At 40.7% G+C, this 27,682-nt stretch overlaps 1 protein-coding gene across 3 annotated transcripts in view; it reads right to left on the bottom strand.

Annotated features, from left to right (window-relative positions):
• Positions 1-27,682, bottom strand: part of FRMD4B (FERM domain containing 4B) — a 374,957-nt gene that overhangs the window by 247,565 nt on the left and 99,710 nt on the right. For all 3 annotated transcript variants that reach the window (XM_081072541.1, XM_081072543.1, XM_081072542.1), the window contains exon 2: positions 3,624-3,749. The gene's annotated coding sequence lies outside the window, so the exon portion shown is untranslated. The remainder of the gene's footprint in view (positions 1-3,623; positions 3,750-27,682) is intronic.

Genomic DNA, 27,682 nt, shown 5'->3' with positions numbered 1-27,682 from the left:
GAGCGGGAGCTCTCAACAACAAGGTTGCCCATTCAATTCCCACAAGGGATGGTGGGCTGTGCCCCCTGCAAATAAAGATTAAAAACAGCAACTGGACGTGGAGCTGAGCTGCGCCCTCCACAACTAGACTGAAGGACAACGACTTGGAACTGATGGGCCCCGCAGAAATACATTGTTCCCCAATAAAAAAATTACTTTAATAAGAAAAATGAGTCTCTTTCTGCAAATCAATTAAGGCTTTAAAGAAATCTCGTATTACACATGCAAATTTCTAGGAAAATTTCTAGGTGTTTTGATATTGAGATTCATTATTAAAACTAACATGCCTTAAATATTTTACCAAAGAAAGGGATGTAAAACTACAAATAGAAGCATTTTGCTTTGTACTAAATTACTAGATAGAGGAGTCAGTCTTCACTGAGAGAGGGGTAAGATCAAATTCTTTCTATATTCAGAGCCTGTTTTCCCACAAGATGTAATTTAATCTAGAAAAGGAAAACTATTTTGTGCTTTAAACTGTAATTAAACACTGACTTCAGGTTAAACATTGCACTGGGATGAGCAAGTTCAACTGCAAACAGATCTTTGAGGATTGTGTTGGTTTCCCAAACTAGAAAATTATACCAACTCCAAAGTTTTAGCACAGGTCAGGTTGACGTTAAAAAAAAAAAAACACCCCTTCTAGTCAAAAAAATTATAAAATATATGCTTACTGTGCATAATGCAAAAAATACACAAGTATACAGGACAAAATTTTTTCCTCTCTTGTTCTTTCCCTAATTCCATCTATCAGACATAACTACCAACAACAATTTGAAGGTATCTTTCCAGAATATAATGTATGCATGAATGTTTTCAGGCTTTTATTTTTGTCTGTTCATTTGCTTTGTCTTTAAAGATTTTTTTTGGTGTGGTAATAATATATATGGCATAAAAGCTTCCATTTTAACCATTTTTAACGGTTCAATTCAGTGGCGTTAATTACACTCACAATGTTGTACAACAATCACCACAATCTATTTCCAAAACTTTTTCACCACTCCAAACAGTACTCATTAATCAATAAACTCCCATTCCTCCCTCATCCCAGCTACTGGTCATCTCTAATCTACTTTCTATCTACATGAATTAGCCTGTTGGAGATATTGAATGAACTAAGGGGGTGAGGTTGGAGAAAACGACTAGGGCCAGGTCTTACAAATTACGGCCAAGGGTCTGAAATGATTCAGTTTGTACTTAATGTGCAAATCAGGTTCTTGGAAACTGACTTTAAGCAAAACGACATACAACAAAACCAATTTCACTACAGGTTAATTGATGTAAACGAAAGTTAAGTTCCTATGGAGTATTTCTAGTCACAAAACATCACCAGACTTCTAAATAAAGAACCAAAACACTTCTAATATTACACACTTAAGCAAGGGTGAGCTATACAGACATTTCAGAAAGATGAATAAAACAAGTAAGAGAACGATTTTCCAACCCGCTTATTCCAGGTCAGGGTAGCGGGTGGCAGGAGCCTGTCCCAGCCGCTCGGGGTGCCAGGCGGGCCCCACCCACACAGGAGGACTTCCCATCGCAGAGCCACTCACAGGCACCTACATTCACTCAGGCTGGGACAATGTGGATATGCCAGCTAACCATCTCTGGATGTGGCAGGAAACTGGAGTCCTGGAAAAACCTTGCGTGCATGTAAATGTGCAAACTCCTCACGTGAGTTTTTTGGTTTCCTTATCAGGGTTATAATGAAAAGATGTCAAATGAAATGACTTTGTTTGAGGACCTGATATAATTTAAGAAGATCCCAGATCATTTAAGTCTATGTTTTCCAATACTTCTTTCTCAAAGTACCTAAATCAGTAAGACTTGAGAAACACACTGGACACCCTGTAATTTTCTTGTATCTCTGCCTGGTGCCCACCTGTGATAGCTACTTGGACCATGAAAATATGCCTAGGGTTAGAAATATCACCCTCCACTTCCCTGACATCTCTTAGCCTCTTCCACAGCTCTCCCCTTACCTGCACTCCCCACCCCCCCAAAATAAAAGAAACCCAAACAATTGAAATTTCAATCATAAAATCAGCTAAGAATTTTCGAACACTTTTTACATGCTTGGCATCCTTCCTAGCACTTTGTACATATTAACTCATTTCATCTATTCAACAACCCTATCATGGGCAGTAAGTACTAATACTGCCCACGTTTTAGATGAGGAAACTGAGGCAAAGGAAGATTTACCATTTAACCACAATCACACAAGGGGTAAGTGACAGAGCAAGAATTTCCAGAGTCCGTGTCCTTGACTGCTACGCGGCACTCCTCCCCAGCAAGAGCCATCATGTGCAAACTGCAATCTTACCATTTATTTTACTCAAGAAAACAATTGAAAAGATTGTGTAAATTTTGTCCCTAACTGTTGTATATTCTACTTGTGCATAATTCATACTTTAGCAGCTTACACCCTTCAAACCACCTTTGCCTGTAAAATGTGAGTTTCTGAGATCAGCTAAAGTAGAAACATTTTCAGATACCATATGGTTTCTGCAGCATTATCATTATTATGACAAGGTTTGGGCAACCATTGAAATATTAATATTTCATTCCCCCTTATTATACGCTAAAAAGCAGTGAAAAATGGAAAAGATAACATAAAGTGTTGACATTAACTATAAAAGGCACACATTTATTATGACTAAGCTAAGAAAGAAAATCATTGTATGTATAAAAATAAGCAACCATTAGCTTTGCTCAGTTGTCCACTGGATTTAAGCTGGTAAAGTGTTTAATGGCCAATAAAAAGAAAATAATTTTGTGTGTGTAAAATATTGAAAATATATGAAATGTGTCTGTGCACAGTATAGTTAGTACCTTGTTTATTTTGTTTCTTGTTTTGCTCTCTGAGAAGAGAACCCCTTTATAAAATGTAAGTTTATTATTCAACTTGTGGGCATTTAGCTTTTATTTGAGAGTAGGGGACTAACTATATTTACTAATTTTCCTCCTCATTGCTAGTAACACAACTATTTTGAGAGTGGACTATATCATATCCTACCTATCCCCACTTGATAAGTCAATGTAAACTGACATATAAACATGCAGAAACCTACTATGGGGCAGAGCCCCAGAAAGCAGTTTCCAGGCTCTCGGCCTCACGTGGAAAGGTGCTGGCTCAGGTAGTAAATGGCCATCAACTGTGATTGGATGGCCATCAGCTGTGGCTCGTTGGCCATCAGCTGTAACCAGTGAGCCATTGGCCACTAATATAACTGCCATGGCTACACTAGCAGGAAAAATGGGGGCTAGCAAGAAAATGGTGGCTGAACTAGCAAGAGCGGATTGCAGCTAGCATGGCGGAGTGCGGGTCACAGATTGCAGAGAAGTGGACAGCAGGTTGCAGATAGTGTGGCTTCTGCTTCCTGTTCTTCCAACCCAGCTGCCAGCAAGACTATAGTGATATGACTCCCCTACCAATGGCTCCGTGGGTGTTCCTTTTTGGCCTCACCATGTCCTGTGTTCTTATGTGGGGAGCGGGACCAGAGACCCCGCAGGCCGCCCCGCACGACACTTACTTTCCTCTTCTAATATATCAAAGTTCAGCGCTCACACTGATGTCTACTTACCCTTAACTAGTGAGTGTTCCCTTGTCTTCTTTCGTTTTCACTGTAATAATCTTCAGATTTTGTTTGCCATGATAGATGTTATCTTTTTCTTTCACACATTCTGTCTTCTGGGTTTCTCACCAAAGCCTGTAACACAAAAGAAAAAATCTCCTTAATTTCTGTAGGCACATAGTAAAGAACGAGAGAGCGCTAGTCAGAGACACTTCTAATTTATTTCTCATTTCCCTCTGGCTGGCTACAGTTAATCACAGTTTTAGAAACTCACCTAATTAGATGAGATTTAGAATACTAGTCTCAAAATACAGACAAAAGTGGGGCTATTCTCCGTTAAGAGCTGAAGACCTGGCCCTGCTTCGGCTTCTTACAGAACACATTTCATTGCATACATGGTATTAGACTTCTACTGTATGTAGGAGGAGATTCTGAAGCGCTAAAAGTTACCTACAGTCATGTAAAATCAGGGCTCTCAAAGTGGGAGAAATCAGTAAAACATCAGCATCTGTCTCAGAAAGACTGAACCCAGGATGGCACTCCTGAATCTCGTTTTTAACAGATGTCAGTTGTGGAGAGAATAAAATGCCGGTCATGAATACTGATGAAATTTAGTGTACTGTGCCAGAAGATACTCATTTATATGTATTTGTGATTCTCCCTATAAAAGAGAAAAAAGAGCTTTTCCCCAGGAGCTCTTCTTACGTTGGGAGTAGCATATCTCCCTTGTCAACTGTGGGCCCAAACCGTGTCACACACACCAGTGTGTAGAAACTGGACAAGAGGAAGAGGGCAGGAGCAGCACAGGTGGTGTGCACTGCTTTAGTGTGGGGTTAAGTGACACTCCAAGGCCGCAAATTCTCCACTGCACCTCCCATCCCACCCGACCCTCTGCCCTCCCTAGATGTCCACGCAGGCACCAGGCAACAGCCTGTGGCAGGAAGCGGAAAGAACTCGGTGTGATTCGTTCCCAGGCAACTTGGCCGCGCGCTCCTTAACGGTGCCATAGATTGAACTCATTTTTTTCTATCAGAAACTAAATATTCAAGTAGCTCAGCTGTACAGAATGAGAACACTGCGTAAGCCAGGAGTTTCTTGTGGACAATATTTTCCATTATCCTTGTAGGAGAAAAATGACTCTTAAAGCTAGTAAGAGGCTAATTTTATGGTAGGTGTTTTAAATTAAACATTATAATGTCAACAAAATTAAATTTGAATACTGACATCTAATGTTCAGAGAGCGTAGTCATGGGAATGGGGTAATGGTTTGGGTGGCACTCAATCAAAACAAAACCTCTCACACTCAGTCATCCCCTTAATTCCTGCGACTTTTAGATAAGACATTGGGCTTAGAAAGAACACAGTAGAGATACGTTGTAATCCAAGCCTCTACTTCACAGATGAGATAAATGAGCCTCAGAGAGAGAAAGTGACTTGCGAAAGGTTACACAGGCCACTGGCACTGGAATGACTCGGCACATTTTCCACTTTATTGAACTGTCACTCCACAACTGTCATGTGTCCCCCAGGGTAAAGTTCCTTGAGGAGGTAAGCCTTGTAACTAATGACGTAGTAAGCAGAATCTAGCATCACCTGTAAGAAGCTAGTTAAGCCCTTTACTTCTTTAGCTGTGTTAACGAAGACTACGCAGCTGATGTCAGCTCAGCTCAGCTCACAAGGGCGGAAAAGAGAAATAAATATGCTTCTGATTGCCTAGGAAAGCTACCATAGTGCCCACCATAAGCCATAGAGTGTCCCAGTACATCACGGACATTGCTGCTAATGAGTCTAGAAACTCCAAAAATAATACAGGCATTATTATTTCCCAAAGACAAGGAAACTGAGTCAGGCAAATCCAACACCTTGTCTAAGGTTGCACACAGCTGGCAAGTTCTCTGCATCCATGGCCCCAGCACACTGACTTCCTGTCTGTGATGAGCAGCACGACAAACCAAGGAAATATGCATCTCTTTGAAAACCCCAGAGCCCAGGAACAGAAACAGAATGGAGAGTATTTGGAAGGAGACTAAAGAAAGGAAGAGAGGAAAAATGAGCTAAGAGCATTATGGGAATAGATTCTACAATGACTCTGAACATGCATGAGGGATATGTCTTAAGATCTTTGAACATATCAAATATGCAAATGCAACTAGAGCAGATCATACACCTTCACTCCTAAAATTCTGTGCAAGATACTTGTGACACTAGGTACCTGAGGATGAGCAAAGAAGTTCAAGGTCTCAGTGAGTTAGGGTGAATGAGTTATGATCACCCACTGGACTAGTTTGCTCGGGCTGCCATAACAAAATATCACAGACTGAGCGGCTTAAACAACAGACATTTATTTTCTCACAGTTCTGGAAGCTACAAGTTCAAGATCAAGGTACTGGCTGGGTTCATTTCTCCTGACTCTCCTTGCTCTCTTGCTGCCTCTTCACTTAATGTTCTCTCTGTGTGCACCCATCCCTGGTGTCTTTTTGTGTTCAAATTTCCTTTGCGAATAAGGACACCAGTCAGACTGGATCAGGACTCACACTAACAGCCTCAGTTTAACGTAATCATCTTTTCAAAGGCCCTGTTTCTATATACAGTCCCATCCTGCGGTACTAGAGGTTAGAGCTTCAACATAGGCATTTTGGGAGGACACAATTCAGCCTATAACACCCAGCAAGTAACTAGTTCTGGTGCCACAATAATGCAAATCTCGGCACTAAAAAAGTCACAACCCACTACATGCCATCAACCTTCAGTGTCACTCGTGAAGAACTAATGCCCTCTAATATTTGAATTCAGGAATTTAAGACTTAATTATAGATTTTAGGTTTTGTTTTGGTTTGTTTTTGGTTTGGTTTGTTTTGTTTGGAGTTTTTTTAAGGAGGGAAGGGCCATAATTAAATAAACCTTGTTCACAATGATATAAACCAGGGGTCAGAAAACTGCCTACAAATCAAATACAGCCTGCTGTCCATTTTTGTAAATAAAGTTTTATTGGTACACAGCCAATGTCCATTAATTTACGGATTATCTGTGGTTGCTGTGGAACTACAACTGCACAGTTGAATAGTTGTGACAGACACACAGGGCCAAAAGTATTTTCTATATAGCCCTTCAAAGAGACAGTTTGCCAACTTCTGATTTAAGCTATGTTATTCAGGTTTCTTTTATTTTAGGACTCCTTAGGATCTTGAAACATACATTTTCAAACTTCAAGAGGAAGGGTATGTGGTAAAATTGCATCTCATGTGGGAAGGAGTTTTTAAAGTCCCTTCAAAGTGACACTGTGTATGGTCAAAAGGAACATTGACAATCCCTCAAGGAAAGTGCCCTGGGAGGGCCCAGCACCCACGTCATCAGCAATATGGCCATTCTTTCCTCTCAAGTTCAATAGGTAAAATTTTCTTTGAGCAATTCTATGAAAGAATTGGCTTGTTTATGGGCCACTTGTACAAAAGATGCATATTTTTTAAATAACAGAACCACTCTGGGCCTGGTAAGATGCTTCAAGAAACCGAGACCAGCAAGGAATGGGAGCTTCAGGACAGCATCCCTTCTTGAATTTACCGAAATTAAATCTGCGTTTGACCTGACTTTGTTGGGGTTTGTATTGCTTCTCAATTTATTTAACCCCAGATCCTCCCTTTCCCATCCCTCCCCCCATCCCCAGAAGCCTCTACCAGGATCTATGTTGCATGTAAAACGTTTTGGAAAATGCTGAAATAGTAAAAAACACGAGTATTATGAATCAATCAGACAGAAGACATGTACAGGCTTTCTTGACACATTGTAAAAGAAGAATAGGACAAAGGCACAATGGGACACCACTTCACATCCATTGGGTTGGCTATTATTTTAAAAAATGGAAAATAATGTGTGGGTGAAACTGTGGAAAAACTGGAAAACTTGTACCTTGCTTATGGTAATGTAAATAGTGCAGTCACTTTGAAAAAGTCTGGCAGTGATTTCACTGATGTGTGGGGTATAAAACTGAAAGTAACAAAGGAACAAGACAAACAAATAAAAAAACAAAAACTCATAGACACAAACAATAGTTTAGTGGTTACCAGAAGGTAAGAGGACAGGGGGTGATAGATGAAGGTAAATGGGTCAAATATATGGTGATTAAAGAACTGACTCTGGGTGGTGAGCACACAATATGATATATAGATGATGTGTTACAGAATTGTAACACAACTGAAACCTATGTAATTTTATTAATATTAACCATCGTCACCCTAATAAATTTTAATTTAAAAACAGTCTGGCAGTACCTTGAAAACTTAAACATAACATTAGCATATAATCCAGCAATTCCACTTCTGGGTATGTACTTCAAAGAACTGAAAGCAGGGACTCAAACAGGTATGTGTAGACCATGCTCATAGCTGCATTACATAGTATACTGTTCGCAACAGCCAAAAGGTGGAAACAGCCCAACTGTCCATCGACGGATGAATGGATAAACAAAATGTGGTATATACAGTGGAACAGTATTCATTCTTAAAAAGAATGCAATTCTGATACATGCTACAATGTGGATGAATCTTGAACACGTAATAGTAAGTGCACTAAGCCAGCCACAAAAGGACAACTATTGTATGATTCCATTTGTACGAGGTACCTAGAGGAGCCATATTCATAGAGACAGAAAATACAATAGAGGTTATCTGGATGAGGGGACTGAGGGATGGAAAGTTATTGTTGAATGGGCAAAGACTTTCAGTTTGGGCTGATGAGGAAAGATGGCAGTGATGGTGGCACAACACTGTGAATGTACTTAAATCCTCTGAACTGTACATTTAAAACTAAAGTGGTAAATTTTAGGTTATGCGTAATTACCACAATAAAAATACTCCGAAAAAGTAAGTGTAGGAGCATCATTGCAGGGATGGGGATGGGAAAGAGTTAAATTGTTTAGACATCAGTTGATAATGTCTCATTCTGCTAAAAAAACAAAAAACAAAACAAAAACAAAAACAAAAAAACTCAGGCAGCTGACAAATTCCTGGCTTGCTTAGGTGAAGATTTCATATCTTGGAAGACAGGAGAAGCAACAAGGGGAACTGTTAGTCTAGGAAGAACTTTATGCCAATAGAGAAATGAAACACAGTGGTCACATCCTCTTCAGTTCACAGCAGTTGTAGCAGGGATGCTGGGGTCCTCCCTGGGCTCGTCTCAGGCTGGACTCTGCTCCCAGGCTGGCCTCGCATTCACCCCATCCTCATGCTCCCCTCCACTCATTCCACCCATTCTCTATACGGCAGCACAAGTGGGGCGAAAATACAGCAACATACAAAGTGACAAACTCCTGTTCATGTGCCTGTCACTCTAAAGGAACAAATGTGGTTTTCATATTCATTTCACATCCTGCCTTTACTCTTTTAAGAGATACAGTCACATAGGATTTAAATTCCCTGTGTTACACTGTTGGTGGGAATGCAAACTGGTGCAGCCGCTATGGAAGGCAGTGTGGAGGTTCCTCAAAAAATTACGAATAGAATTACCGCATGACCCAGCAATCCCTCTCCTGGGTACCTACCCAAAAAATCTGAAAACATTTATACAGAGAGACATGTGTGCTCCAATGTTCATTGCAGCTTTATTTACGGTGGCCAAGACATGGAAACAACCAAAATGTCCTTCGATAGATGAATGGATAAAGAAGTTGTGGTATATATACACAATGGAATACTATTCGGTGGTAAGAAAAGATGAAATATTACCATTTGTGACAACATGGATGGATCTTGAAATTATAATGTTAAGTGAAATAAGTCACACAGAAAAAGTAGAGAACCCTATGATTTCACTGATATATGGTATATAAAACTGAAAACAACAAAAGATCAAGACAAACAAATGAAGGAACAAAAACTCATAGACATAGACAATAATTTAGGGGTTACGAGAGGGTAAGGAGGGAGGAGGGCTCTAGAAGAGGGTAAACGGGGTGTAATATATGGTGATGGAAGGAGAACTGACTCTGGGTGGTGAACACACAATGTGATATATAGATAATGTAATACAGAATTGTACACCTGAAATCTATGTAACTTTACTAACAATTGTCACTCCAATAAACTTTAAATAAATAAATAATAATAAAAAAAATCCCCTGTTTAATGTTACTTTTTCCAGTCCAGTTCTTCCTTATTCTTCAGAGACTTTCACTATTACGAATTTGGTGCACATCAAGTCCATGCATGTGTGTGTGTGTGTCCAAAACAATCTATCCTATAGTCTTATGGATTTTAAACTTTTTATAAAGTATGTCAAGCTGTATATTACATTGTACTCAACATTGTTTTTGATATATTTTAATTTTGATATTAATATACATCTAATTTCAATATATTTTGATCCAGACATACCTAGATCAATTGTCATATAGTGCTTTATTATATGACCACATCATAGTTTAATTTTCTATTTCTGGACTGATGGCTATTTGGGTGGTGTCCAATTTTTTATCATAACATGGTTCTTCCATGCCTAGGTTTCTCCATTCAGGCGTAGAGGTTGTCTGGGCACAGACTGCTCATTAGTGTGTGTGTGTGTGTGTGTGTGTGTGTGTGTGTGTGTGTGTGTGTGTGTAGGATTTTCTCCCAGTAGGTCTCACCATGGGCAGTCCAGCTCACTTAGTGGGTATTTGGAAATGTGGGAGAGTGTTTTCGGGAGTTAGGGATGGGATACGGCAGAAATGCTAAATTTTCCACAGTGCGTGAAAGTCCTCAATGACAAAACTTGTCCCCTCAAAAACAGCCAGTCTTTGAGAAACACTGCTGATTACAGTCTCCAGCAGAACCTGTGTGTTGTAGAACGTGTGTATGTTCCAGTCCAACAAGGAATGATAACCTGCTCTTCAAAGTTCCCATTTATCTTGATTCCTTGCCAAGTCTTTCGAATTTCAGCTAAACAAATAGGCACAAAATGCTACCTGGTGATTTTAAACTTGCATTTTCTGATTTTATTAATGAAGTGGACAACATTTTCCTATTGCTATTGCTCATTCATGTCTCCTTCTCAGGAAAGTGCCTGTTAATAGCTGTCCATTTTCCTACAGGGTAGTTTGAATTTTCCTTATTGGTTTGTAGGAGTTCACTGGAGATTCTAGAAATGTAGCTTTTGTTATTTGGAGTGCAAATAACAAATAATAGTTATTTGGGGTTGCAAATATATTCTATCAGTTTCTTGCTCGCCTTTTAATTTTATGGTGCTATTTTGTGCAGAAGTTATACATTTTGATATAGTGAAATCCACCAACCTTGTCATTCTTGAGTGTGATTTTTGTCTCTAGCTTATAAAATGTAGTCTATCCTAAGAGCATAAAGATATCTTTTTTCTTCCTAGAGATTTTAAAGTTTTACATTTTAAAACTTACTCTAAGTTTCTAAATAATTTTGAGAGCTGAAGTGACTTTAAAAATAAATAAATGAATAAACCCAAATCTGAAGATATCAACTCATCCCTTCCTGAATGTAGTTTTCTGTTACACTTGGAATGAAATTCAAACTCCTTACTGTGGCATAATTATAGGACATGGCTTGGTCCTACTTTCCTTTTTTTTAATTTAATTTTTTATTAGTTTCAGGTGTGAAAAACCTCTTGCAGTTTATCCTGCATCTTCTGTTAGTCATTAAGCTTTAGCCACATGGGTTTTCCATATGTAAACCAAACACATCAAGCTAATTCCACCTCAGGACCCTGTACTTGCTACTTCCTTTTTCTGGAAACTTGTTCCTCAGACATGCACATGGCTGGTTTCTTCTTGCCGTTAGGGCCTCAGGTCAGATGTCACCTCTCAGAGAGACTATCCCTACCCAGCAGAGAATGGCCCTCCAATCATTCACAATGACATTGCACCTTTATTTCTTCACAGCACTTGCCATCATTTAAAATTATCCTGTTTAAGTCCTGATTAAAGTTTCTCCACAACAGACCATAAGCTCTACGAGATCAGGGACTCTGCTATCTTGTTCTCTCCTGTGTCCTCAGCCCCTCAAGCAGTTCCTGGCACACACTGGGTATTCAATGAATATTTATTTAATAAGTCAGTGAGTGAATAAATGAATGAACTTGGATCTCCCCTGGTCCCCCTGGTTGTTCCTTCTATGTCCTCGTACTCATATATTAACAAAGGAGTATTTCCTTTCTCCCACTGGCCACACACAATATTAAATAGACCTATCTAGTCTCTCAAAGAAATAACTGCAGAAATACTTACAAAAAGAATTCTAAGTATATCTATTGTCTGCATGTCCAGGTTTCTAAGTTACTTAGAACAGTGAAAGCTCCACTCCCCCCTTCACCCGACTTCTACTCGCAAGAGATAACCATTAACAGTTCCTTTGCATGGAGCAAGAAACTTTTCATCCATTTATAGCTATCTATCATCAATCATCTATCATAAATTAGACAACCTGAAGGACTCAATATAAGAAGTTTTATTCTTACTGACAAAGTATTCCTTTTTAGTGGGTCTGAGTTTGGTAAGGAGGCAGACCCCACTCCCACCTCTAGACATGCTGGTTCCGCAGGCCTGGGATTTCCAACCAGTAGCTTAGCTGATTCTGACACAGGTGGCTCCAAAACCATTCTTGGGGAAATGTTCCCCTAGGTCAAAGCACGTTAACGCCATCCTTCTTTAAGACCATGCAGCCTCCTAGAAACCAGGGAGCAGATGGAGCCGCATGTGTGCCCAGTGACAAGCTACGTGCACCACGTCTTTGCTGAAAAAGAGGGTGTAGCAGATCCTCACCGTCAAAGACCCCAGGAACCTGATATGCGTCTGAAGCCACAGAAACAGTTAGGCAAATAGCTCAAAACTGCCAGAGAGGAAACTTGGTTCTAGACCCCACACTGTCCTGCACTTCAGTTCCTTCATATGCAAAGTAAGAAGGTGGACCAGATAATTCAACAAGCTCCTTCCTGCTCAAACATTTTATGAGAAACTTCAACATCTCATGGATGTCTTTGTGATTAGGCTCTGGCTGATTTTTATCCTGTATTTTCCAATCTTCTACGATGAGCTTATACTATTTTTAAAGAAAACAATAAAAAAACCTTAACAGAATTTTCTCATTGTTACTCAGACAGGATTTTCTCAAGCTGAGTTGTTCCAGTGCTAAGCTCCCTACTCTCTTCTCCATAATGTAAAGAAACAACACAATCTCAACACACCTAGGTCAGAACAATTGAATGCCATCCTTATTTTTTGAAACACATTTAAAATTTGCTTTGATAGGCAAAATTGGATCTGTGACTCTATGCAAAATGGGAAACATGGAACTAAACAGCTCAAACATCCAATCTTAGCCATAAACTCATGGAGAAATTAGCAATACTTAAGTACTTAAAACCTTGTAATCTTTTTTAGACTTCTGGGATCCAACATTTCTGACAAAGAGGTTCCTGAGCCATAATTAACAAAAAATAGGGAACCTTCCAAAAAGTCTCCCAAAGCAAAAGTAAACTGGTCAGAGCCCTCCCCCTGCTGTGAGCATGATGCCAACAGTGACATGCCAGCAGTAAACAACAGAAGCCAGAAAGGGTTTGGATCTGGTCCCGAACGGGTCTCTGCTGAAAATGGCCTTAGGAAAATAGGTTATGATTAGAAAATCCTGGCATTTCCAGCACCCACGTATTAGCATGTCTGAAGAATCACAGAAGGGAGATGATAGGGTCTTTACAATCAGAGTTCCTGTCACCGGATATTTACAAATACTTACTGCTATTCCAGTCCTGAGAGGAATTTGGTCACTGTTCTAACAGAGGACAAGGGATCCACACACCCTAACCAGTCACGCCTTGTGGTCTCCAAAGAAAGACTCCCACCACCGCTTGGCTGCTCAGGCCATAAAACTGCCTTCTTTTCCCTCATCACCCCACTTCCCACTCATCAAACCCCAGCAGCACTATCTGTAACATGTCCCTTCTATTTTTTCATAGCTCCTTATTTCCAATTGTCATCATCCTAGGCGAAACTACTGCCATCTTTCCGTAAGTCTACTTTAAGAGTCTGCTTACTAATTTCCCCATTCGACCCCTGAGACAACCCCTTATTCACAGGGTGACCGTATTTATATATCAAGTAATTTCTCTCCCCTTCTTAAAACTCTTCAGTGCCTTCTGATTTTCATAGGCTAAAACCTCTTTTTTTTTAAGTTTTATTGGGGAAACAGTGTGTTTTTCCAGGACCCATCAGCTCCATGTCAAGTCGTCGTTTTCAAATTAATAGTGGAGGGCGAGGCTCACTGGTCCATGTGGGAATCGAACCAGCGACCTTGGTGTTATGAGCACTGCACTCTAACCACCGAGCCAACCGGTTGCCCCTAAATCCTCATTTTTTTTTTTATTAAATTTATTGGGGTGACAATTGTTAGTAAAGTTACATAGATTTCAGGTGTACAATTCTGTATTACATCGTCTATAAATCCCATTGTGTGTTCACCACCCAGAGTCAGTTCTCCTTCCATCACCATATATTTGATCCCCTTTACCCTCATCTCCCACCCCCCACCCCCTTACGCTCTGGTAACCACTAAATCATTGTCTGTGTCTATGAGTTTTTCTTTCTCATTTGTTTGTCTCAAGAAATTACGAATAGAATTACCATATGACCCAGCAATCGCTCTCCTGGGTATCTACCCAAAAAATCTGAAAGCATTCCTCTATAGAGACACGTGTACTCCAATGTTCATGGCAGCTTTGTTTACGGTGGCCAAGACATGAAAACAACCAAAATGTCCTTCAATAGATGAATGGATAAAGAAGTTGTGGTATATATACACAATGGAATACTATTCCGCGTTAAGGAAAGATGATATAGGAGCATTTGTGACAACATGGATGGATCTTGAGAGTATAATGCTAAGTGAAATAAGTCAGACAGACAAAGCAGAGAACCCTATGATTTCACTGATATGTGGTATATAAACCAAAAAGAATAAAACCTCATTTTATGACAGTCTTCCCTTCAGTCTTGAAACTTCTTTTCCTCCCTTACTTTGCAAGTCCATTTTCACTTGCTAATCCCATTGCTCAGTCACTGTTTCTCCAGACTGTCACAATGCTGGCTCCATCTCATCATTCCAACTCAACACACATGACCTTCCCTGACCACTATATCTTAAATAGTATCCTGCATTTGTGTTATTCTCAACCACCATTTATTTCCGGTGTAATGCTGAAATTGCATTGTTTATTTGCTTACTGGTCCCCCTCCCCCTCTAGAATATAAGCTCCATGAGTAGGGAGATCTTGCTTGTCCTATTCACTGCAAAGTAGGAGGTACTCAGTGACTTTTTGTCAAAAGAAAGCATGTGTTGTTTCAGATTAAACCAGGACCCAACTTTTCAATGTTCTCTCCATTCAGAGTAAAAGCTCCATTTCTTCCCAGGAAGACAAGTTGTTAATTTGCAGAAGAGACATGGCTCTATGAATATCTTCACTGTTACCCCGCAGCTAGGTTAGAGTCTCTGACGTAGAGCTCACTGCTCTAAAATCCGAAGATTCTTTGGAGATGTCAAATGAAATTGAAACTTCATTGACAAGCCGAGATGACTTGTGCAGTGTGTCTTGACTCAGGGGAACAAGTGTGTAGGTTGTCACTGCTGCAAGTGAGGAGCTTAGCATCTGAGTGGGTTGATCAGTATGTCACAGGGACTGAGGCAGGTGGGTATTTTTAAAGTGCTAGGATACTCTGTGCTCTAACTAGGCACTCAATATGGGGAGAGTTCATTTGGGGCCCAGATAAAAGCCTCAACTCACTGAAATTACAAATGGATCCCATTGCCAAGGAAATTTCACTCTGACTTTCAGAGTGAACTACCGAGTGGTAGTGACAGCCAATTTTCTGCACAGGATCCTGATTTACAAATCAATTTTATATATTCAATATTCCTTTTGTTTTTCAGGCAATTCTAAGAGGTTGGCCAAATGTAGTTATTACACCTATGTCATACATGTGAGTACGAGACTAATGGGCCCACAGTGAGTAAATGCTGAAACTTGATTTCGAATCAAGGTCTTAGAAGATCAGCTTCTAAAGATGCTAATGAACCATAAGAGAGAGATTGCAAATGGCATTTCAAAAACTAACTGTCTTGAGGTATAATTTACACATCATAAAATAAATACTCCCGTTTTAAGTGTTCCGTTAGTTCATCAGATTTGGACAAACAGATACACTCCTGTCCCACAATCAAGATACAGAACAGTTCTATCCCTGAGAAGTTCCTCACTCGTACTCAGGCTCCCCCATCACCTCCTAACTCTGCCCAGACATCCAGCGATTGCTTTCTGTCACTATATATTAGTGTGCTTTTCTAGACTTCCATATGACTTGAATCACACACTCTGAATGTCTTCTGCATCTAGCTCCTATCACTCAGCACAATGAGATAGCAAAAATGAGCTGCATCCATGTTGTTGCACATATTAGTAGTTTGTTCTTTTTTATCATTTTGTTTTATTTTATGGCCATATCCCAATTTGTATATCCATTCATCTGCTGATGGATATTTAAATTGTTTCCAGTTTGGGGTTATCATGAATGCAGCTGTATGAATATTCTAGTACAAGTCTTTGTATGGACCACATACTTGTATTTTCATTTCTCTTCTGTAAGCACCTTGGCGTGGAATGGCTTGGCCCTACGATAAAGATATGTTAAGTTTTATAAAAATGGAAAACTATATTCCAAAGTGGTTTTACCATTTTACACTCCCATCAGCAGTGTATGTGAGTTACAGTTGTTCCCAGTCCTCACCAACACTTGGTATTGTCAGTCTTTCAATTGTAGTCATTTTAATAGGAATGAGGTGGTATGTCGTTATAGTTTGAATTTGCATTTCCTTGATGCTAGTAATGTTGAGCATCTTTTTAGATGCTAGTTGCTCATTTGTGTAACTTCTGCAAAGGGTAATCTTGGAGGTAAGATATATAAGTAGTGTTATTTCTCATGTGTAAGAACTTGCTTTATTTTAGAAACAATTTTGAAAAATGTAACCTGGAAAAGGATTTATAAAATATTCAGATTATAAAGATCAAATATATTTAGAGGCCAAACTAAAAATAATGAAAATGATAATATGATAGAAAATATCCACATTTTATTAGCTTTGTATTCTTTACTATACTAATTCACTAATGCTCTAAGAAACTAGGGAGTCTGAATTTGAAGGACGGGGCTGGGATTAACTTAACTTGATCTCAGGAAAGAGGGAAGAAACTTTGCTCTCTTCACTTCCCATTACTTTCTCTTTCCTAGACTTCATTTTATAGACCATGAGCTCAATTATTCACAGTATCTTTTTATAGCTAGTCATAAAACTGTAAGGTGAATATTACAAAATTAATATTCAACAGGCTTTACATAACTCAGTTTAATGCAAGGTATAACTCAGGTTTCTATCACCCCAAGGCTTCTCAAGATCTATAAATACAACCAACTTAATAAAAGGCCATGTATTTTAACTCTAACATTACCTCCACAACGTCAACATCACAAAGCCAATACATTTAGACTAGACAACCAGACAGATATTGATAACAGAAATGTTCTATACATAAAAGGCCAAAATCTGTATGAAGGCTCCTATGACGACAGCCAAGATTCTGTTCTAATACATTTGTGTTGAGAAACTCACGATTCTAATAACAAAGAGCTTACTTTGCTTCCAGAGCACTCACACAGGAACCACTATATCCCCAAAGAGTTTCTGTCTCAGCACCTCCGATGAGGAAAACAAGAATCTATTAGATACAACCTCCAACCCCCCACTCAAATAAATGTATATAACTTTCAACCTAGAAGGAATCTAACAGATATTTTAGTCCACTGATCATATTTTACAGAAAAGGAAACCAAGGCCCAGAAAAGTGAAATTACCAGCTTAAGATCAGACAACCAGTTAAAAACAGATGGGTGTTTAATTCAGTTCTTCTGACTCAGACTCCAGAGTCTTAGTCTTGTGGTTTTTCTTTCTTTTTAAGACATTTTTCCCCCTCTGGTTTCAGTAGTTACACAGGGTAGATGCAGAAATTCCAGGGAACTCAGATAAGCAGAAGGGAAAAATATTGTTGAATGCCCTCTAATCCCGACTCTGAGATAACCCCCCTGAAACTCTGGGTGAGGCAGAACAGTGTAAATACTGAGAGGACCACTGTGCATGCACACACTTGGCTTCATATTCTGGTGCCTGTGCTTGACAAGGTTGTGACCGTGGGAAAGTTACTAAGCCTCCCCCAGCCTCAGTTCTCTTGTCAGTAAAATGGGGATAAGAGGGGCACTTACCTCTCAAGGTTGTTATGAGAATGAGGTGGGATGGAACTAGAAAAGCATTTCCCACAGTGCATGGCAGTTAGCAGACATTCAGTGACCATCACCCATCGTAATCATTTCCTTTCAGACATTCATCTGTGCATCTCTGCTTTTATTCTTTAAAAAAAACACACAAGTTCTGTGGCTTTTTTTCATCTAATAATGCATGTGCCAAGTACTATTTATTTCATTAAGTCATTCATATTGGCCATTTCACTAAGCCAAACTAGCCCAGAGTAATCCAAATTTAAATTGCTATGTGGAGAGCCACATACTGGGTTCTAACTACTAAGATGATGTCCCCATAATCCAGCAAATATCTCAGAGTTTTGCATAATGTCTCCCGAACAAGGCTGCATACCCCCCACACCAGAAGGATATGGCTCCTGGCTAATTCCCTCAAAGTCTCAGTCCATTCAGAATTCTGCCACCTCACTGGTACCAGGAACCAGAAGGGCTCCAGTGATCTTTTCATACCAGAGGATCACTTGCAACATCATCATGACCGGGGAGATAACTGCCAGGCAATGCAGGGAAAGCTTTCGAGAATAAAAACTGTCCTACTGTGATCTTTTCTTTTCTGCCTACCCGGAACACGTGCGTGTGTGCAAGCACACACACAGACACACACACACACACAACTGCTGGCTTGGCAATGGCCAGTGACTGATGGGTGACAGCTGTAGGGGTGCTGTAATAAGGTTTATGAAGCTGCACCCTGGATCAATGGGAATGTACGCCGTGATTGTTAGCAGTCTGCAATGGGAGGTGGTAGCAGTGGCACAGTACGTATCCCTCAGTGCTGTCCTTTCTGATCTATTTTAACGTCCTCAGTTTTATAGATGTGAATACTAAGGTTCACGACAATGAGGAATGAGGGCTCACCTGAGGCTACAGACAGAGGAAGTGGCAAGCTGAGACCAATAATCAATGTTCCTTGTGGTTTGTAGCTCAGCTTCCCTCTCCATGCCTGGCTGCCTTTCTGCTCTGGTGGGCAGAACGGTTTCCTATCTTATAACCATTAGGTGGTCTTGGCATGTTACAGTCCATTTATCCAGTTCCATAATGAATAAGTTATACCAAGATAATTAAAAAAAAAACCCAAACCACCAGCTCTAGGTTTGTACCAAGGTCCTGGTAACAGCTAGCACATAGCTGTTATGAAGATGCATATTCTATTTTGACAAAAGACAGGTGGCTGGCTTTGTCATGTTGGGCTGAGATAACATAAGTATGCAGAAAGAGAGACCAGTGGGAAGGAGAGGTTTTTTTTCCCCCCAGACTCTAACATAAATGGATTTCTTCTTTCTATAATGGAGCCCTAAATAAATAAAATGCGAAATGAATGTCTGCGATATTACAGTCGTTGAGAAAATGGCTATAGAGTTGTTTTCTAATTTGTATCCTCTCCAAAGCAAATTGAATTCAACATGAATGTTATAATGGTGGGACAAAGAAGGAACCATCATTTATTCTTCATATTTTACTAAGTTCTTACTAGGTACCAGTGATGCAAAAGTGATCAGAAGAGAAATCGTTTCTGTTCTCCGATGAAGTCTACTGGGAAAGATGGACTATTAACAAGCCTTGTAATAAGTGAATATATACAAGTAAGAAGGAAGGATTTAGGGAGCTCTGGGTCAGCATGCCCAAGTGGCAAGGGCATGGGATTTGGAGCCAGACAAATGAGTGCTGGAATCCTGTTTCTTGTCACCTGGGGGACCTTGAACAAGTCACTCAAACTTTCTACCCTAATTTCCTTATCTGTAAAACAATAATAATCTCTACCTGGGAGGAATTATGCCAGGTATTGAGTTCAAGTTTATTAAGGTCCCAGGGGAGCCTGGCACTGAGTGTGGGTCAACTTGGTCAACACAAATTTATCAAATGAATGAAAGAATCATTATCAAACACACACTGGATCTCTAATAGCAAAAGTGGCACTTAGGCAGAGAGTGATGAAACAGAGTAATGAGACCTTAATCTTGGCTTTTGTCTAATTAGAGAGACTGAGAATATGTGTGTGGGGTATGTATGTGGGGTGTGTGTGTTTGTATAACAGATACAGTAGTCTTCCCTTATCCACAATCTCAATTTCTGCAGTTTCAGTAACCCTCAGTGAACCACCATCCAAAAATATGAAGTAGTGGGAAATTCCAGAAATAATTCATAAGTTTTAAATTGTGTGCCATTCTGAGTACATGATGAAATTTTGCATTATCCCACAAAGGATGTGAACTACCCCTTTGTCCAGTACACCCACAATGTATACACACCCCACCATTAGTCACTTAGTAGCTGTCTCAGTTATCACATTGACGGTCGTGGTATGACAGTGCTTGTGTTCAAGCCACCCTTACTTTACTTAATAATGATCCCAAAGCACAAGGGTAGTGATGCTGACAATTCGGACATGCGAAAGAGAAGCCGTAAAGTGCTTTCTTTAAGTGAAAAGGAGCATATGTGGTATATATAGGGTTGTACTCTCTGTGCTTTCTGCAATCCACTGGGGGTCTTACAACATACCTCCTGTGGATAAAGGGGGACGATTGCATACAGCAAAGCCCTAAAGAAATACATTTGATGAGGCTGAGTCAGTGAGTCCTCTACAACAGGACTGTCTAATAGAAACATAACATGAATCACAAATGGGAGGCACATGTTATTTTCAAATTTCTAGTAGTCACATTAATAAAAGTTTTAGAATCAGATGGAATATGTTTGATAGTATATTTACCCCAATAGAGCCAAACTATTATCATTTCAACATGGAGCCAATACAATACGAGTTTATTAATGAGATATTTTGCATTCTCCTTTTTTGGCACTAAGCCTTCAAACCCTGTGTGTGTTCTATACCGAGTCTGGCCTAGCCACATTTGGATTCTCAGCAGCCACATGGCGGATGGCTCCTGTGCTGGACAGCATCATACAGGTGGGAGAGTCCTGAAGACAGTCCTGAAGACAGAAGAGTCAGGTGCGCTTGTAGAGGAGGCGGGGCGTGACTAGGACGGGCATTAACAGGCCTGGTGTGGTGTTTTAAGTGCTCTCTCCCAGCACGGAGACGATGTAGGTATACAGCACCTTACAGAAGCTGCCTTCACCTGCCTGGTGCTGCCTCGGGGAGTCCCTGAGTCTCCTCCCTGTTGGCGCTCACTTGGTTCTGACTCTTTGCTGGCACGTTTGGGCTCTCAGATTGTCCTTTACTTCCTGGCACCCCCTTACTTGACAGTTTTGGTAGAAGCAATTTCTTCTTGCATAATATAGCTCTAAATAAAACACAGAGTGAAGACTTGGAAGAGCCAAGCCCTGGCTCCCAAAGCCACGAGGCCTGTCACAGCCCCACTTCTCCCTCCAGCCACAGAGATTTGCAAGCCAAACAAATGCCAGAACACTTCACAGCAGAAGACCAGTCTACACATGGGCTCTGAGCAGGGCACAGATGGGCACACAGGTTGGCTGTGGGGCGCGGCCCTCCACAGAGATGAGTTAGGAAAAGAAGGAGCCAATAGTCTGACCCTCTGTGAGCAGGTGCTGGCCAAGTCCATTTTCTATGGTGAGATGGAGTAGGGAGACCCATGTAGCCCAGAGTGTGTGGTGACCTGTACTAAAAAGAAATTGAGAGGATGAATAAAGGAGAATGAGAAAGACGGATGTAAGAGGAGAGAGGCGGAAGCCCAGACACCAGAGCCATTTTAAGGTTGTCCCCAACAGCTTGGTATACTCTCATCTAAGCAAGTGTCTTCTTCACCTGGGCCCATGCCGACTCACCCCATCTGCCTCTTTCTCCTCAGTCTTGTCTCATCCTACAGCCTCATAGCTAACAGTGGGGTGACAAACTCAGGCCAGCAAGTACGTAAGAGAAGTGGATTGGATGAGAAGGCAGACCATGCACCCTCCCCACAGCTCCCTGCTGTGTCCCAACAGTAAAGGTACTAATGGTTGGAAAGAGAATGGATTTCTGAGGGGTTTCTAATCTTAGCTCAAGATGATCATCAAAACATATGTTCCCTGTGCAGAGAGGCCCCCTCTGACCTACCACCCAACTGTTAGCAACTGGGACTGTGACCCCAATGTGCCTAGATCTTGCAGTTTTTTCAGTTTTAAGTTGGATTTTATATGGTATTTTCTTTTAAAATGTTTGGAACTATGGCAATACATTTCTAAACACTGCTGGGTCACACTGTGAGCTAAAGAAAACAGAGCATAGGCTGCCAGCTTGAGATTTCCATTCTGGTTCAAAGAGACACGGCCATGGCCCTGCTGCACCATCATTGGACCATTTGTAGCTTCTCAGATCCATGTCATTGTGAGGCTTAAGGCACATCACGCACATGAAAGGCTTAGCGTCGTTTCTGGCACATGGGGGAGACTGTTAATACATGGTGTCCGCTAGCTCTAAGGAACTTCTGAGATTTATTTTTAACTCTTATACAGGGATCAAATCACAGGATGCCGCAGAGATACAACATCTGAAATGGGCTCCTCTCCCACAGATGGCTCCCTACCTCTCCATTTGTGTTTCATGGCTTAGATTTATGTCACTTTTGTTTCACTTTGTCAATCCATGAAACTCAATTTGGTTGCACAAAGAAAGAAAGAATGAAAAAAGGTCAGCCGGGTAGAGGTGTATATTGAGAGAAGTTGTCTAGAAAGTAGTCTGGCAATGCCTAGCAAAGGACCAAGAAGATTTGTGTGCTTTTTGACTCAGCGATTCCATTTTAAGTAATTTAGGCAAGTGAAAAAATGGTTTTTAATAAAGATTTAATGCTAAGAATGTTTAGGATAGTGTCATATACAATAGAAACAATTAAGAAAATTAAATGCCCATGAAGTGGGGATTGGTTGCAAACGTTATAATACACTAGAATGCTATTTTTTGTCTGTCACAGTTCCCCATGACTTTCAGAGCACTTGTTCTGTTTATTTTGTGTCTCCTGCAGTAAACACCCTGAGAGCAGGGTACCCGCCAGGCTTGTTCACCACTGTACATGAGCTGGCGCATAACAGACACCAATAAATATTTAAATATATACAGGACAGCTTATGTTGTGTGATTCCATTTCTGTAAAAAAAATAGACATGTTTTTCTGGGAATATGCTATTAGTGCTTTTCCCTAGATCAGAGCTCAGCAACCTGGACTCGCTGCTGGTTTTTGTAAATAAAATTTTACTGGAACACTGCCATGCTGGCTCTTTCACACACTATCCATGGCTGCTTTTGCACTATAATGCAGAGTTCAGTTGTTGCAACTGAGACCACTTGGCCCAAAAAGTTGAAAATACTCACTATCTGGCCCAGAAAAAAAGTTTGCTGATTCCTGCTCTAGATAGTGGAAGTTGCTTCTGAGTGGTCTAAAAGACACAAAAATATACACGTGTGTGTGTGTGTGAGTTACAATAAACATATATTACTTTTGTAATCAGACAAAAATTAGAATTATTTTTACAAAAGAAAGGAAGGAATGGAGGAAGGGAGAGGGAACGAAGGAGGAAGCATGCGAGGGAGGAAATTGTTTATCCACACTGATCAATAGAAAAATGTTCACAATGAGTGAAGATTTTAAGAATGGTATAAAAAGAATGCTGTCACTTTTGTAATGGATAAAGCACTGAAAGGAAACATACAAAGGTCTGGCATGACTTTTTCCGGTAAGGAACTATAAATGACTGTTATTTCCTTCTTTGCTCTTCGTTGTACAGTTGGCTCATGGAGAATACTGGCTTCAACTGCGAGGGTCCACTTATACGTGACTTTTTTTCAATCACTACCTGTAATATTTTTGATCTGTGTTTAGGAGTCCACAGATGTGAAGGACCAACTGTATGAATTGCTCTAAACCATTTTACGGCGGGACCTGAGTATCCACAGGTCTCGGTATCTCCAGGGGTCCTGGAACAATACCCCTCAGACAGAGAGACTACTAAGTTTTTAGAGTCAAAAGTTATACACAGATTTTCAACTGCCTGGGGGTCAACACCCCTAACCTCTGAATTGTTCAAGTGTCAACTGTACTTTCTAAATTTTCCAGAATAAACATGTTTTACTTTCATAATAAGACAAAGAGAAAATAAGTGATATTGAAAAAAACTAGATGAAAGAGAACTATCAGTCTACATACATAGCAGCAGTGTTTCTACCAGCCTTCCATATGTATCCGAAGGACTGTTGGCGCGAGCTCACAGCACACTGTGCTGCCCCTCTCAGCACACTGTTATCTTTACTGCACTCCAGTAAAATGGCAACAGGGTGAAGGTGGACAGTTAAAACTCATTGCCAAAGTATTAATTCTGGCCCCCAACCAGGCCTGGATGCTTTTTCTTTACATTAAAATTTTTTAAAAAAGTAATCCACTTAATTCCTTCCAAAGCACAGCTTACATTTCTCTCTACATTAGAAAATATGTTTTCTGGCTTAGCAGACAGACACGTGTAGTGCCCCCATCTCAATCACATTTCCCTGATTTCAGTCTTAGTCGAGATAAACATTTCTGGCAATGATGACAGCCCCCCTTCATGTCTCCGCTCTGTCTCTCTCTGCTTTTCTGCCTCCGTAGGGAAGGGAACTCCCCTGGGGTGGCCCCCCACCATGAGGGAGCAGTGGACAAATGTCCCCGCCTCTGGTCCTGGCAGAGAGCAGCACCAGTTGCCCACAGAGGCCATCTTCCTTGGCTTCTTCTCCTTCCTTTGCTCACTCCTCCCACCCCTCTCTCCTGCTGCCCGGGAATCTCCTCCCAAATTAGTTTCCTGCACTCAGTATCTTGTTTCAGGTTCTGCTTTAGAGGAACTCCTACTAAGAGAGCTCATAGCAAATACCAAATCAATTACAAGAACTACAGCAGAGCCTCAGACAGCTCTCTCAGATGGCATGAAATAGAGTTCAGTAGTTTCTAGGACATATCCCTTCATTAGACTTGTACACAGGACCATACACATGCAGGGTATGCAGTATGAACTAGATAGACAGTCTACACTTACAAAGCACAAGACATTATACAATGACTATGCAAATTGTACTGTGAAAGCACAGAAAAATATAGGGAAGATTGTCAGGGAGGAAAAATAATTTTCCCTTTAACCTTCTGAGTTTTTAGAAGAAACCCCTCTAATAAAAGACAGATAAACAGGAGAAAAGCAAGTGAAATTTACTAACATATATACCTCACGTATACATGGGAAATACCTAGGGAAAAATGAGTAACTCAAAGAGTTACTCAAAGACTAAAAACTCAGGCTTAAACACCACCTTCATCGGGGAAAGGGAACGGGGCACCTCGGCCTCTCAGGGGAGAGGAAATGATTTTTAAGAAAGATGAATGGGCCCTTAAAAGGACAGGAGACATGATAGTTTGTGATTAAGTTTGTCTGGGTGTGGTGTGGACTTCTCCACTCCTGTGATGCCTCAATCTTCCTTGGTTGGTGAAACTCTCTGGGAGGCAATCTATGACAACCGGGTTCCTTCGGGAGGATCTGTCTTTAGGCAGATAAGGGCAGTTCACAGAGAGCCTCTCCCTTCAGGGGCCTACAGCTCAAAATAATCAATATACCAAAGCGGCATATTTGGGATCGGCATGTCCTGAATGCATAGTCATATTTTGGGGTTGCATATCCTGCTACCCTTCACTAACCTAGTCTGGGATGATTCCACCTGAGGTTTTTGAGACGACAACATTTAAATTGGGCCTTATAGTAGGACTTAGACAAAGAGTGGGGAAGGGCTACGACGTTTCCCTTATTTATGAAGACTGAGCCAGGAAGGTGGATATCTGATGGGCTATCTAGCCATGTTAAAGGTTTGAGGATTCCAAAAAATATGTGGTTAGAAAACATTCTCCCCTTCATCTCACAGCGCTCAAATGTTTCAAGAGCTGACCAAGTGCTTGGACACCAGGGTATTAATTACTGAGAGGACCAGAGTGGGCCATTAAGATTTGAACACGGCCTGGAGAAGCATCCTTCCAGTCAGACAGTGCACCTGGGGGAGTCTATTCTCATTAACTGGGGAGAGCATGGCTCTTCTACTGGGTGGCAAAAAGCACTCGAACTTCTTTCAAAGACCCACAGCTTCAGGTTCACAAAGATGTCACTTTAAATTGGTTTGAAGAGCACCTGCCTGCTGATTCCCCTGAAGGAGTCTCTGGAGAATCTGATCCTTGCAAATCTCCAGGGCACACACTCCCTGAGAATCTCAAGCAGCTCAATTCTTCCTAAACATGTGCCCTTTTGCACAATACTTCACATGCTAAGAAAATGCAATAAATATGTCTCTGGTGCTTCTATGTTTATGATTGACGGCCTTTTTTCTTGTAGCAATCTTGTAAGAGTTTGACTTCTTATTTTTATTATTCTCACTGAATATTCATGCTTCAAACATTTTAGTAAATTATGGCTCTCTGGTTCCCACTTCAGCATCATTTAACTGACATGATGAGCTCTGTCTAATTACTGCATTTTACCTTTCAGACGAGAGTACAGCAGTGCTTGCACTGAAATAGCTGGCAATAGTCGAAACGCTCAGAAAGGAAAAAAATAAGGATGGATCATGCAGGACACACAACAGTTCATTTTATGCCAGAAAGAACATATGTGTATATGTATATAGTTACATGTATTCATTCAGTCACTCACTCAGTCATACATATGTGCCTTACAGAGGACACCAGATCAGCTTAAATGCCTCTTTCTCAGGACTGCATCCCCTGTTGGGGGCATAAAACACACCGCTTAAGGACTCTTAAATATACTGTATATATTTAAATCTTGGGTTTACCATTCCTTACCCAGGGACCACCAAATAGCCAATTTTTGCCTCAGTTTCCCCATCTGTGAAATGACGATTATAATAGCAGCTAGCTTTACAGAGTGAACATTAAACAAATCCACACATACAATACATGTGAAATAGTTCCTGGGCCCTAACAGGCACTCTGCAACCATTGCCGATTTCATTGTTATTATTGTAACGTACCTGTAACACTCATGGCAATTATAGTTGTCTATCTCTCTAACTACTTATTTATTTCTTTAATTAGTTACATATTACTTATTGTTTGTTTGTTTGCCCCCTTCATCACATTATAGCATGCACTAAGACAGAAACTAAACTCCCTGTGGCCGGCATTGTGTGTGGTTGACAGGAAACCACCTAGTAAATGTTTGTCAATGAATGAACCAATGAATAAATGATTCTCTGTCAGGAGGCATGACCCCTTTCACTCTCGACAAGCCTTTCACTTCAGAGATTTCCACAGCACATATCTATCAAATGCCATTTGTTGGACATTCCACACAGTTCTCTCTCCAGATGGTGCCCGTGACAGAGGGAAGGCACTCTGGCACGCACAAAGTTATGATGCCAGTTCACTGTATTATTCATTGTCAAATGTTGTTGGCCAGGAAACTGACTGCTGTCAGCTGAGCTCCACAGTGGTCAAGGGAAGAGGCTGATTCCTGACAGAAGCTAGGTCATCATCCAAGAAGGTGATGCCGTAGAAAGACGAGGGTTATAAAGTGAGATGTTTCTCAGTCTTCTCTTGGCTTTGTCGCTTGGGCAAGTCACATCACCTCTCTGGACCCTCCTGGGACTCTCGGCTTAATGTTTTATAGATGGAGGACACAAATTGTCATCAGTGACTCCCAAACTTGGTTGTGCACCAGAATCTTCTGGAAAGCTTTTTAAAATACAGATTCCTCTAGGCCAGCAGTCGGCAAACTTTTTCTGTAAAGGTCCAGACAGCAAGTATTTTAG

Source organism: Rhinolophus hipposideros (assembly GCF_964194185.1).
Source record: "Rhinolophus hipposideros genome assembly, chromosome: 14".
NCBI classification, from domain to species: domain Eukaryota; kingdom Metazoa; phylum Chordata; class Mammalia; order Chiroptera; family Rhinolophidae; genus Rhinolophus; species Rhinolophus hipposideros.
Note: the sequence above shows the minus strand (reverse complement) of the source record. Positions and strands in the feature narration are given on the sequence as shown.